Raw genomic sequence first — 12,670 nt, 5'->3', positions numbered from 1 at the left:
TGAGATCTGATTTTGATCTCTAAGCTTCCATAATGACAATAGTTAGAGTTTTAGTAGTTGTCTTAGGGAACTTAGGAATGCAGAAATTTTATAATATAACATATAGGATTATAACTTAATAATGATGTATAATTACATATAGTTATTATACAGATTGGTGCTCTTGAGTGGTTGTCTTTATAAAATTTGTATGATTTCAACTTATTGGTATAGGGGATATAAATGCTAATTATTTACCAAAAATTAGACCACAATGTATTCAGTATTGTAGAATCCCTTCTTTATCTGTAAACACTAAGATTCATTTAAGATTGAATCAAGAATGCATTAGTACTGAGTTATCTATCACAAAATAAATTTTTATTTACCTTTGTCAGAAATTAGATATAATCTAGAATTTACTGGACTATTGTATAAATAAAACATTTTTCAGACAGGAACGATGCATTGCCCATCATTAATACACAAACACAAATGTTGAAAATGGTGGCTGTTGTTGTTGAATTAAGCTAGAATATAGCTCCAAAGAAAGAGAAATAAAAAGAAGAAAGAGAGAAGGAGGCTGTTTAGCCTCAAATGATTCTTAAATCTCTTTCAGATAGTCTCACTGGGTAGGGAAGTGTGACCTGGAACTTACTGCATAGCTCTGGCTGGTCTCCAATTCTTCATGCCCATGCCTCAGCCTCCAGAGAGAAAGGATTACAAATGTGAGCCACCATGCCTGGCTTAAAACTCCATTTTCTGTTTTAAAATGTTTGTCCACAGTGACCACAAAGCAACATGCCCCCCCCCCCCCATGCTCACTTTTTTTGTGCTGGTCTGAGACTTAGATTTTTTTGCTTAAAGTTAGCCCTCTACCACTTGCATAAGCTCCACTTCTGCTTTTTGGTGGTTAATTCAAGATGAGTCTTACAGACTTTGCTGCTCAGGTTGATTTTGAACCAAAATTCTCAGATCTTGGCCTGCTGATTAGTTAGGGTTACAGGCATGAGCCACTAGTCTATGGCTATCTGTTCTGTGACTCCTCCCTAAGTATCTTGGTAGTATTCCAGATCATTTTAAAGTTCATATTAATCAAAGTGGCTTGTTTGCAAAGTTATATGACGTGGGCTTTCCAATAAGATAACAAGGACATGTTTCAGGAGATCTTCTTGGATATATGCAGTAGAGCTTAACAAAGAAAATATGCCAAGTAAAAAATGATTTTTCCTTTTCAATACTTTCCATAACATTTTTTTGTTTGTTTGGGTGGGAAGGACTAGCACCAGGGTGTGAACTAAAATGGCTCATGTGCTCTCAACATTCTTGCTCATGTGGCAGTCTACCACTGAAGCCACACCTCCAGCCTGTGGAAACATAACTTTTTAGACTTTAATAGGATAGCTCATTCCTTTACCCTTCTAATCCCTAACTATTCTACAAATTGTAATGTGTTTGTATTTGGAACATCACTGCAGATAATTCTCTGAAGAATTTTCTATGTAATTATAGCCAGTTGGAGGAAATTAAAATGATTCTGTTTCTCTCTTTATTTTACACTAATCCAGGAGTAGTTATTGTTAGGTTTTTAAAGTAGGTAGCCGGTAAAGGAGAACACCACGCTGTATTCAGGCAGGAAAGAAAGTTTATTACGGAACTTCTGGCCTGTGGCCAATATGATCCATGGACGGAGAGAAGGGAGAGAGAGCGATCCCCACCCAGCCCTGCCTTATATCTAGGGCAGGGGCAAGGGGTGTGGCCAGGTGGATTAGGATGTGACTTCAGGGAAAGGGGAGGTAACTGCCTCCAGGTCTTCAGGTTACCCAGGTAACTGGGTAGAGACTTAATGAGGTGGGGGGGCATCTACATGGAGCCTCAAGGAGAGGACCTAACATTTCAGCCTTTTAATAGTTATGAAAAAGGACGAAGACTCTCTCTGGCTGCTTCCTGCTGGCAAGGGGCATTGGCATTAGGGGTAAAAGGCAGAAATGTGGCCCCTCCTGGAGAAGGTGAGCAGCAGGGTCCCTTGGTGGTAGATGCCAATTCTTGAATGAAGCCTGGAAGAAGTCTTTTAAGGCAGGGGCTGAACAAAAAAAAAATATTAAGGCAAAAGGAAGGGCTTAGTGCACAAAATTAAAAATTGGGTGACTTGGCTAGTTCTTATACGCAGGTATGGACATTAGATGGACAAGCTACTATCTCTTGATCCCCCGGCTCTGATTCATTTTGAAAGGGTGAGACAAAGTGTTCATTTTGGATGCGATCATTTTCCTCTTACTCCACTCCATGATACTTGTTCCCGGAACTGGCTGAGTCCCAGTGGTCTAGGTGCTTGTTGCTGGGATGGCTTGCCCCAGTTGGCATTCACAGGATTTGAACTCAGGGCCTGGGCACTGTCCCTGAGCACTTCTGCTCGAGGCTAGTACTCTACCACTTGAGCCACAGCTCCACTTCCAGCATTTGGCTGGTTAGAGATCGGTCTCTTCAGCCAAGCTTCCAGCCTGGCTCTTTGCTGGTTAGTTGGGACGTGGAGTTTGAGAGAGATTTTCAGCCCGGGCTGGCTTCAAACTGCAATCCATGGCATCTTTGCCACAAAAGGCCTTTTTGATTTCCAGTTAAAACAACAAGGAGACCAAGGGGACTAGAGCTTACCTATACCTTGGCAAGAATTGACCAAATATTTGCCAGAATTCTGCAATGACAAAACTCAGTAGATGTGGGGCTGGGGATATAGCCTAGTGGCAAGAGTGCCTGCCTCGGATACACGAGGCCCTAGGTTCGATTCCCCAGCACCACATATACAGAAAACGGCCAGAAGCGGTGCTGTGGCTCAAGAGGCAGAGTGCTAGCCTTGAGCTGGAAGAAGCCAGGGACAGTGCTCAGGCCCTGAGTCCAAGGCCCAGGACTGGCCAAAAAAAAAAAAAAAAAAAAAAAAAAAACTCAGTAGATGTGATGAGTTTTAGCACAGATATATAGCTAGATGGACATACTAACAAATGACATTTACACAGACATACACACTGTGCACATAGGTTTACAGCATGCAAAAATGAATTTCAGCAGTAGACTCTTGGAATTCCAATAGTAAATGACATTTTTTTTGCCCAATATTTTAGAACCATGTGGTCGGTTAGAAAAACAATTTTCCTAGCAAACAACAATCTTCAGATTATAAAATGGAGAAACCATATTTTGACAAACTCCAGTGGGATGCCATGTTGAGGGGGAGGTGGCAGGACACAAACACACTAACAAGAGAACATGTGGCATGGCATAATGGCGCCTGAGCTGATACCTGTTAAACCCAATATCCACCACGTGGTCAATGCTAGGGAAAAGAACTTTTAGATATCTTTGCTGACAAAGCACATTGGTGGTCAAGCCTCAATTTCAGAGGTCTGTGAAAAGAGGCAGCTTTGTGAGCAAGGCCCACAAGGATGGTACGACTTGGGAATTTTATACAGTAAGCAAGTAAGCAGGAAGATGAGAGAGTGAAAGAGAAAAAGGAAGAGAAAGAGAGGAAAAGAGAAAGAAAGAGAGCCTGAATATAAGTGACTTCTAACCATTTACCATTGCAGTGGCAAAAACTGTATCTGTGCGAGTATTTCGAGCAGGCCTCATTGCACTGTCAAGAGGCGTGCTAGCAGTGTCCCGGCTTAAGTGTGACTGTGATGCAAAACCCAAAAAGCATGGGAGGGAGACGCCTGGTGAGTGCATGAGAGCTTACTGGGCAGAAGCAGCAGAAGCAGGGGACAGAACGGCAGAGAACCGGAGCAGCAGCAGTTTCACTCACCAGGGTAGACAAGTGGTGTGGAGGTGGAGGTGGATGTGGAGGTCAGCAATGGTATTAGTGAAAAGTGCCACATGGTGACTCGCAGCAGTTCGGTTCATGGAAAAAGGGCTGTCAGGACTGGGGTACTCCCAGAAAAAGAAGAAAAATAGATGGGAATTCTGCCTGTCCTGACTCTTAAGCCCCATCCGAGTCACAGCACCATATATGTTAGGTTTTTAAAGTAGGTAGCCAGTAAAGGAGAACAGCATGCGGTATTCAGGCAGGAAAGAAAGTTTATTACCGAACTGCTGGCCTGTGGCCAAGAAGATCCATGGCTGGAGAGAAGGGAGAGAGAGAGAGAGCGACCCCCACCCTTATATCTAGGGCAGGGGCAAGGGGTGTGGCCAGGTGGATTAGGATGTGACTTCAGGGAAAGGGGAGGTAACTGCCTCCAGGTTTTCAGGTTACCCAGGTAACTGGGTGGAGACTTAATGAGGTGGGGGCATCTACATGGAGCCCTAAGGGAGAGGACCTTACAGTTATATATGTATTTTCCTTAGAAAATGAAGACATAATATATGTTAAAATATATATTCAGTTTGTACATTAGTATTGGTGTAAGGCATTTACTATTTACCACGTAAAAATTATATATTAACCCTACACCTCGCCACTAATAATGAAAAAGAAGTAATATGGTTGCTTTCTTGCTGTATATTAAATACTGTATGTTTGGATCAAGAACACTCTTTACTTCTATGTTCTGACTATATGAGGAAAGACTTCAATTTCTTTTCAGCTTTCTCTTCTGTTTTTCTTGTAGCTAGTAAAACAAAACCAAAAACTTTAAAATGAAATGAGGAGAACAAGGGATCTAGGTCAAAGAACAAGGTTTGGCTCATCATGATAGAAGGAGGGCTTGACTTAAAGGAGCATCACAATAGGTGGGCTTCTTGGATGGAAGAGGGGGTGAGAGGTCATTAATAATCAGCCAGTGAATCATGTGTCCTTAGGTTGCCTCTGCTCTAGTGAGGAGGTGTATTGGTCATATACATGGTCATTTATTTGTACATAGGGATGACATGAATTCCCATAAATCATCAGCAGTTCTGACACATGGAGTGTTTAAAAGGGAAATACATAGAAAAAGCAGTCTTAGGGAAGAGGAAGGGAACTGGTTAGCCAACAGTTATTACGTATGTGCCAGATTTTATTAGACACTTTGTTTGGCTGTCTTAACATTCTGTGAAGCAGGTGTTTTCTTTCCTGTTCATTAATATTTTACAGAATGTATTATATACATATATGTATACAAACACACATACTCACATATGGAAGGTCAATAATTCACATACTATGCAATCTACGGAAAGACTGGATCAGATGAAATGTAGCATGAGTCTGGGGAAATTCATTGCTATGTAGTGGTTTTTAGAATTAATTTATTTTCCAGTCATTTTGAAGGAGATGGAACTAAATAAATGTGGATGAGAAGAGCCAATGTTATTTAAATAAGAACATTGTTCTTATTTAATATGCTTTAATATTAGAACTGGACTGCTGAGGAGTAAAAATTCATGTTTCCTGTTAGACACAGTCACTTTAATTCAGAATGAGAACAGGAATAGATCAGGTGTTTTCCAACTTTATTGTACACAAGAACACCTCTGGTGCTGACTCTTCCCTGGGCTTATTGCTGTACACCTGAAATTCCAGCACATTTGAAACCAAAGTAGAGAGGCCAAGAGTAAGAGGACAGCTAGGACCCCACCTCAGGTAAAGAAATAAACTTTTTAGCTTTATTTGGTGTAGTAGATCAGGAGTGGTAAGCCCAGACATCTGAATTATCAAATCGCAAGTCTCTACCTGTCCAATTTATTGTGATGTGTGAATCCAACAGTTAATAAGACAGCTTGTAGGTATATGATTTGACTTACATAGTGATACATTCCAATATGTAAAAGCCATTGGTATGAATTGTTATTTTTATTCTCTCCTGTCGTTTGATTTTTATGGCTTAGCACAATAGTAATTGATTCTCTCACCATTCTAGAAGTCAACTTTGGCAGTGTAGGTTCTTTGTGAAGTCTTGAGGGAAATCTCTCTCTCCTCTCTCTCTCTCTCTCTCTCTCTCTCTTTCTCTCTCATAAGTACACCATGCAATGGATTTAAGGTCCAACTTAAATCCAGGATTTAATTATAAGGTATTTTTTTCATTTGAAAGAAGTATATTCACAACCTGTATTCCTCTTTTTATACCAATACTTAGTCCTTTCAGTCATGGCCAGCTCTCTACCACTTGAAGTACATCTCCACTTCCAGCCTTTCACTAATTGATGATAAGAGACTCTCCAACTTATCTGCTGGCTCTGAACCTCAATCCTCCATATCAAAATCCGCTGAGTAGTTAGGATTATAGGAATGAAGTACCAGTGCATGGCTGTATTACCGTGTGCTATTTCTCTGCCCCCCCCCCCGCCTTTGATGATTTTTCCTCATTTTTATATAGTAAGTAGATTAGAATGCGCTTGTCCTATGCAAAAGTGAACATTTATGTGCGCCTATTTAACTGTGTTAAAGTGAAATGGAGTACTAGTTCAGTTCTACATGATCAGAAACCTTCTGAGACTGATGCTGTACTGTATCAGAGTGAACATGTTATAAACGTTGTGGAACATTCCTTTTGTCTCTTACACTGTAAGAGTAATGGAAATGTGTCCACATATATAGTCTTTGGTATTGGAGATTCTTTGAAATGTGTCCTAAATATCACTTTGGTGAAACAAGAACCAATATTTGTTTTATTTTATTTTCATTCTCTTTGTCTCTTCCTCCTTCTTCTGTCCTTCTTCCTCCTCCTCCACCACCTCCTCCTTTTGTTTATGGTGATGGTACTAGGGCTTGAAATCAGTACTTCCCACTTGCTAGGCAGGTGTTCTACCACTGAGTTAAATCATATTTTCAGTCCCTTTTGTGCTGGTTATGTTCCAGAATGGGTCTAGCTTAACCTGGACTGTGATTCTCCTGTTTGCACTTCTACAGGTAGATTGTGGCCATGTGTCATAGTGTACAACCACTGTGTTTCTTTTTTTTTTTTTTTCAAATTTTTATTATGAAACTGATGTACAGAGAGGTTACAGTTTCATACTTTAGGCATTGGATACATTACTTGTACTGTTTGTTACCTCATCCCTCATACCCCCCTCCCCCTTTCCTTTTCCCCCCATGAGGTGTTCAGTTAGACCAAACAGTTTTGCAAGTATAATTCCTTAATAACTTGAAAGTTCCTTCCTTCCTTCCTTCCTTCCTTCCTTCCTTCCTTCCTTCCTTCCTTCCTTCCTTCCTTCCTTCCTTCCTCCCTCCCTCCCTCCCTCTCTTCCTTCCTCTCTCTCTCTTTCTTTCTGTCTGTCTCTGCCTCTGCCTCTGCCTCTCTGTCTCTGTCTCTGTCTCTCTCTGTCTCTCTGTCTCTGTCTCTGTGTCTCTCTGTCTCTCTCTCTTTCTCTCTCTTTCTTTGTGTCCTTGTGCTTGAATTCAAAGTCTAGGTGCTTTATCTGAGCTTTTGGGCTCAATACTAATGCTCTACGATTTGAACCACAGTTCTACTCCCTGCTTTTTGGTGGCTAATTGAAGATAAGGAATCCTGTGGACTTTCCTGCCTATGCTAACTTCCAACCTACCCAGGTGCTCAGTTTTCAGCTTTCTGAGTTTTCAAGCATGCGCCACCAGCTCCTGGCTTTGTTTTCTTTTGCAAAAAGTTTTATCTCTAACCTTGTATATATGGGATTCAGAAGAGAATAACTGGTCCTGGTTGTAATCAGAAAGTATTATTGGTGGTCAACTTTGATCAAGTGTTTGTTTTTTTTTCTGGTGATTAAGATTTTTTTTTTTTTTTTTTTTTTTTTTTTTTTGGCCAGTCCTGGGCCTTGGACTCAGGGCCTGAGCACTGTCCCTGGCTTCTTCCCGCTCAAGGCTAGCACTCTGCCACTTGAGCCACAGCGCCGCTTCTGGCCGTTTTCTGTATATGTGGTGCTGAGGAATCGAACCTAGGGCCTCGTGTATCCGAGGCAGGCAATCTTGCCACTAGGCTATATCCCCAGCCCCAAGATTTTTTTTTTTAACAATGTGAGAATTGATAGATTATTCTGTTCGTATTCTAGCCTCAACATGCTATATTAGCTTCATTTTATGGATGAAGAAACGGATCCATTAATAGAGGCTGTAGAGATGTTGACATTTTTGGCCCTTGATGAAAAATCTAAGTGTAGGAGCTATAAATATATAATTTTTTGTTTGTTTAAAAAATCTCCAGGTGAGAGGGCGGGGAGTGGGTGGGGGGGGGCGCGGGCAACAGGGAGGATGGCAACGCTGAGCGGCCCTGTGTCCTCCAGGAGTATCGGACCATGCAGCCCCGACTGGTGCTTGGATCTGTACCAGGAGCGGCTCTCCAGGCCTGGTTTCGGCGTTCTGCGGTTTAAAGTCAATACAGAGAAGCTGCCATATTTTTTGTACTGCTGTTCCTAAGCACATCAATTACAAGGAACTAGAAGACCTGTTGACTTCTAAAAACATTATGTTACTTGATGTTAGAGAGACATGGGAAATTGTACAACATGGTAAAATCCTGGGGTCTATTAATATACCATTGAAGGAAGTAGGCCAAGCTCTGCAGATGAGCCCCAGAGATTTCAAAGAGAAATACCATGAAGTAAAGTCATGCAAATCTGACAGAATCGTGTTTCCTTGTCTAGCTAGAGTGAGAAGCAAGAAGGCTATGGACACAGCAATATCGCTAGGCTTCCACAGGTGTGCAGAAAAAGAAAAAACTGGATTCAGGAATATGTTTCACAATGTTTCCTATGCATTCATTCATTCATTTAGATTAGTATTTTAGTCATTTATGATGTAATTCAATAGGAGTGTTTAGTATGCAGAGGCACTGGGTTCAACCACCATCACCACACACACACACATACACATACACACACATACACACAAAAAGAAAAATACTTTAAATTACTGTTAGTAAAGACACAACAGAGAGACTAAGGACCTGTATCTTTCCATCTTATTCACAAGTAACTCAATCTTTTAAAGAGGCTTCTAGTTTAAATATTAGTAGTTAGCTATTGCATTATTTATCTCAAGACTTCCTATCAACCCTGTTTTCAAAGAGGCGAAAATATTGATTGCACTCGTTATGTGTGTTTTCAATGCGCAACACTATGCAGGAGGGTGGAAGGAATGGGTAATGTATGAATTTCCAGAGAAGAAACAAGGACATTGAATTCTGGAATGCTCGCTGACTTTCCTTGGGTACATGGAGTGTGAGATGGTATTGAGCAAAAGAACAATCTAATTCCTGGTACCAGTGGTTAAGCATAAGAGTGTATAACCCAGTTTCTTGTTGAATCTGTCTGTCTGTAAATTGAGATATTGCTCCTTTGACAACTTCCAAAGGCTACCGAGGACTGAGATGAAGTATATATGTAACTTGCCATGGAAATATGGAAGATTAGATTCTAGGAGTTAATTTTTAAGTGGTTTAGTACCATTGAGTAGCATTCTCTAAGACAGAACAAGTCACTTGTATTACATAATCATGCGACTATTTCTAAGAGTGCAGCTTCTTTTTACTAAAGAGGCAGAGCTAGAATAAATTAATAAGTAAACTTGATTAAAAGAAAAAACAGCCATTTGCCAGGCACCAGTGGCTCATGCCTGTAATCCTAGCTACTCAGGAGGCTTAGATCTGTGGATCATGGCTCAAAGCTTGCTGAGGCAGGAAAGTCCATGAGATACTTATCTTCAATTAACCACCAAAAAGCCAGAAGTTGTGTTGTGGCTCAAGTGGTAGACTGCTAACCTTGAGCACAAAAGCTCAGGGACAGCACCTGGGCCCTGAGTTCAAAACCCAGGACTGGCACCAAAAGAAAAAAAAAAGTCTAAGAGGTGAGCAATGAATGAAATATGTTAACCTCATCTAAAAATTTGTGACCAATATGACAGTAATATAATCCATAATTCTAATGTTAAAATTACTGGGTGGAGCGGTTTATACTTATAATCCCCACAATCAGAGATTATATAGTGATAGAAATCAAAACAAGGGCTGTCTTTGGAGGATAGAAGATTCACTCAAAAGACCAAGAGGGAACTTTCTAGGGTGGTACAAATAGTCTGTATTATGAATACGTATTAGTACTCAGGTATGTATGTCAAAATTCATTGAAGCAAACACAAAAATGTATGTTTTCTATGTTATTCCTTCAATTTAAAAAGTGGAAATATTAAACTGTCTAAATTTCTTCAGAACGTTAATTCCTACGCTCATTAATGTGTTAATCTGTTCGGAAAAAAAATCTGCAGGTTTTTTTCTTAAATTTAAATTTAATATGAGGGTTAACAAAAAGTTAGGGTCTGTTTAGTATATTTTTTGATGTGCTGGTAATCACACCCAGGGTCTTAAGCATACATGGTAGGTCAGGGTTCTACAATGACATACACTTCTTCCCCCTGTCAAGTAAATGCTAAAATTTTCACACTACTGCACTGTTGTACAATAATTTAATGATTACATGCTCAAAATTTGAAGCACAATTCAGGGGCTGAATCTCTGTCCTAGCACTTAGTATATATGAAATCTGGGACAAGTTATAAATTTTTATGCCTTACACTCCTCATCTGTAATTATAATAATAATAATTTTGGTGATTAATTTTGATAATTAACTCTCTCTTTGTCCCTTCTTTTTCTTGTTTGTCTGAGCGAAAAATATAATAAGCATGTGTATATGTGTATGTGTGATCGCACAAGTGCCTGTTTGTAAAATGGTCCCTGGGCTTGAATTCAGGGCTTGTGTGCTGTTCTTGAGCACTTCCTCCCCCCCCCCCCCCCATGGCTAACCTTTTAGCACTTGAGTCACAGCTCTACTTCTGGCTTTTTGATGGTGAGTTAAAGATAAAAATCTCACAGACTGTCCTGCCAGGGCTGGCTTTGAACCACAATCCTCAGATATCAGCTTCCTGAATTGGTAGGTTTATTAGTATAAACCTTGACCACCCTGTTTACATGTAATTTTATGCATACATACAGTAAACATAATTATTTTAAATGTTTACTTTAAAAGTAATGTATACTTTTATAAAATTAGTGACATCACATTTTGTAAAGAAAAAACAACCACAACCTAATATCTCTTCCTGCTGTGTGTCATTACTATTTTTAATGATAACAGAAAACTAGAAGAAAAAAAAATCACTATATTCAGATATTCTACTGGTTATTACAAACAGAATAGGAAAACCATTTTGATAATGTAATTAGGATTTAATTTATAATTATTAGTAGATCTAAGAATAGATAAAAAAATAATCAATTGTACTGAAAAAAAAATCCTTTAAGATGAAGAAAAATTACTTTCCCATAATGTCAAACACCAGGAATTAGCTTGTAATGGCATGGAAGATAAGTGAAACAATTAGGGCTTTTTTGCTTCCTAAGGAGAAGAGGCAATTGATAGCTGTTAATCGGTTTAAATCCATAGCTGGTCTTTTAAATTCTTGTGATCACACAGGGCATGACATAGGTTCTCTGTGCCTCAGGGTTTATGGCCAAAGTACCCTTAATCTCTTATTCAGGCTTCTCGCCTTCTAAGAAGTCTTTTTTTGTTTTGTTTTAAGTATCCCCTCCCCTTACTCATTCTAACTATGATGCATTCAGGTTTTCAGAATGATACTTAGACTTTCTTACTTCTTGTTTGCATATGTACTTGAAAAAGTTTTATTGTTGGCTAAGAGGTATTTTAACTTTGCATTATTGATGACTTAAAAAAAACAGAGACAGAGAGACAGACACTGTTAAATGCTTTGTTTTTCTGTGCACTCCTAGTTTTCCAGAATCTAGTTCATACATCTTTCTTCAGTGAATAAATGAATGCTAATGTATTAACAGAGGTTGACATTATTTCCCCAATATTGTTCACAATGATGGGGAAATTTTTACAACTTTCTATGTTGACTGTTGTAATGTGAATCATGGAATATTTATAAACTAGAGAAATTTATGGAGAAGGATACAAAAACTACCTATTTTGTAATTTTTTAAAAAATCAGTCAAGGATGGATGGGAATGTGGCTTAGAGGTAGAGTGCTTGCCTAGCATGCATGAAGCCCTGGATTTGATTCCTTAGTACCACCACCACCACAACAACAAAACTGGAAGTGATGCTGTGGCTCAAATGGTAGAGTGCCATTCCTGGGGCTTGAACTCAGGGCTTAAGCACTGTCCCTGGCTTCTTTTTGCTCAAGGCTAGCGCTCTACCTCTTGAACCACAGAGTTACTTTTGGCTTTTTCTGTTTATGTGGTGCTGAGGGATCAAACCCAGGGATTCATGTATAGGAGGCAAGCACTTTACCACTAGACCACATTCCCAGCCCCTCCCTTCAGCTTTTTAAAGGAAGCATCAGCTGCCCCCAACATTGGTGCCTGTCTATAGCATGTGTTTAGCTATTTGAAAATACATCTGCGTTCAGCAATCATTTTTTCTTCCATTCTAATGCATCAGTCATTGAACTTGTGTTCATTGAGCACCTACTAAGAGGTAGGTGTTGTTCTAGGCAATGGGAGTGGAGAAGCAGTTCATTTGTGAAGCTCAACTCTATAGACCTAAACGTTTTCTAAGCCAAATGAGTTTTATGGTTCTTTCCCTTCAGAGTTAAAGTTGAGCCATTTTCAGAATCATGGTTTAATTATATTCCTCTTTTATGTCTTTGTTAAAAAAAAAATAGTCAGGGTCAGCTGGGTGCAGGTGGCTTATTACCTGTGTAATCCTAGTTATTCAGCTGACTGAGATCTGAGGATCACAGTTCAAAGTCTTCTCAGGCAGGAAAGTCTGTGAGACTCTTATCTTCCAGTTAATCT

The 12,670-nt window shown here is 39.7% G+C and overlaps 1 protein-coding gene and 1 pseudogene across 4 annotated transcripts in view; both read left to right on the top strand.

The window, feature by feature from the left end:
- Positions 1–12,670, top strand: part of Robo1 (roundabout guidance receptor 1) — a 367,669-nt gene that overhangs the window by 47,353 nt on the left and 307,646 nt on the right. The gene's annotated exons all lie outside the window — the stretch shown is intronic.
- Positions 8,152–9,035, top strand: LOC125351547 (annotated as a pseudogene).

The sequence above is a fragment of the Perognathus longimembris genome, chromosome 5 (genome assembly GCF_023159225.1).
Source record: "Perognathus longimembris pacificus isolate PPM17 chromosome 5, ASM2315922v1, whole genome shotgun sequence".
NCBI classification, from domain to species: Eukaryota; Metazoa; Chordata; class Mammalia; order Rodentia; family Heteromyidae; genus Perognathus; species Perognathus longimembris.
This window is presented reverse-complemented; position numbering and strand designations above follow the sequence as displayed.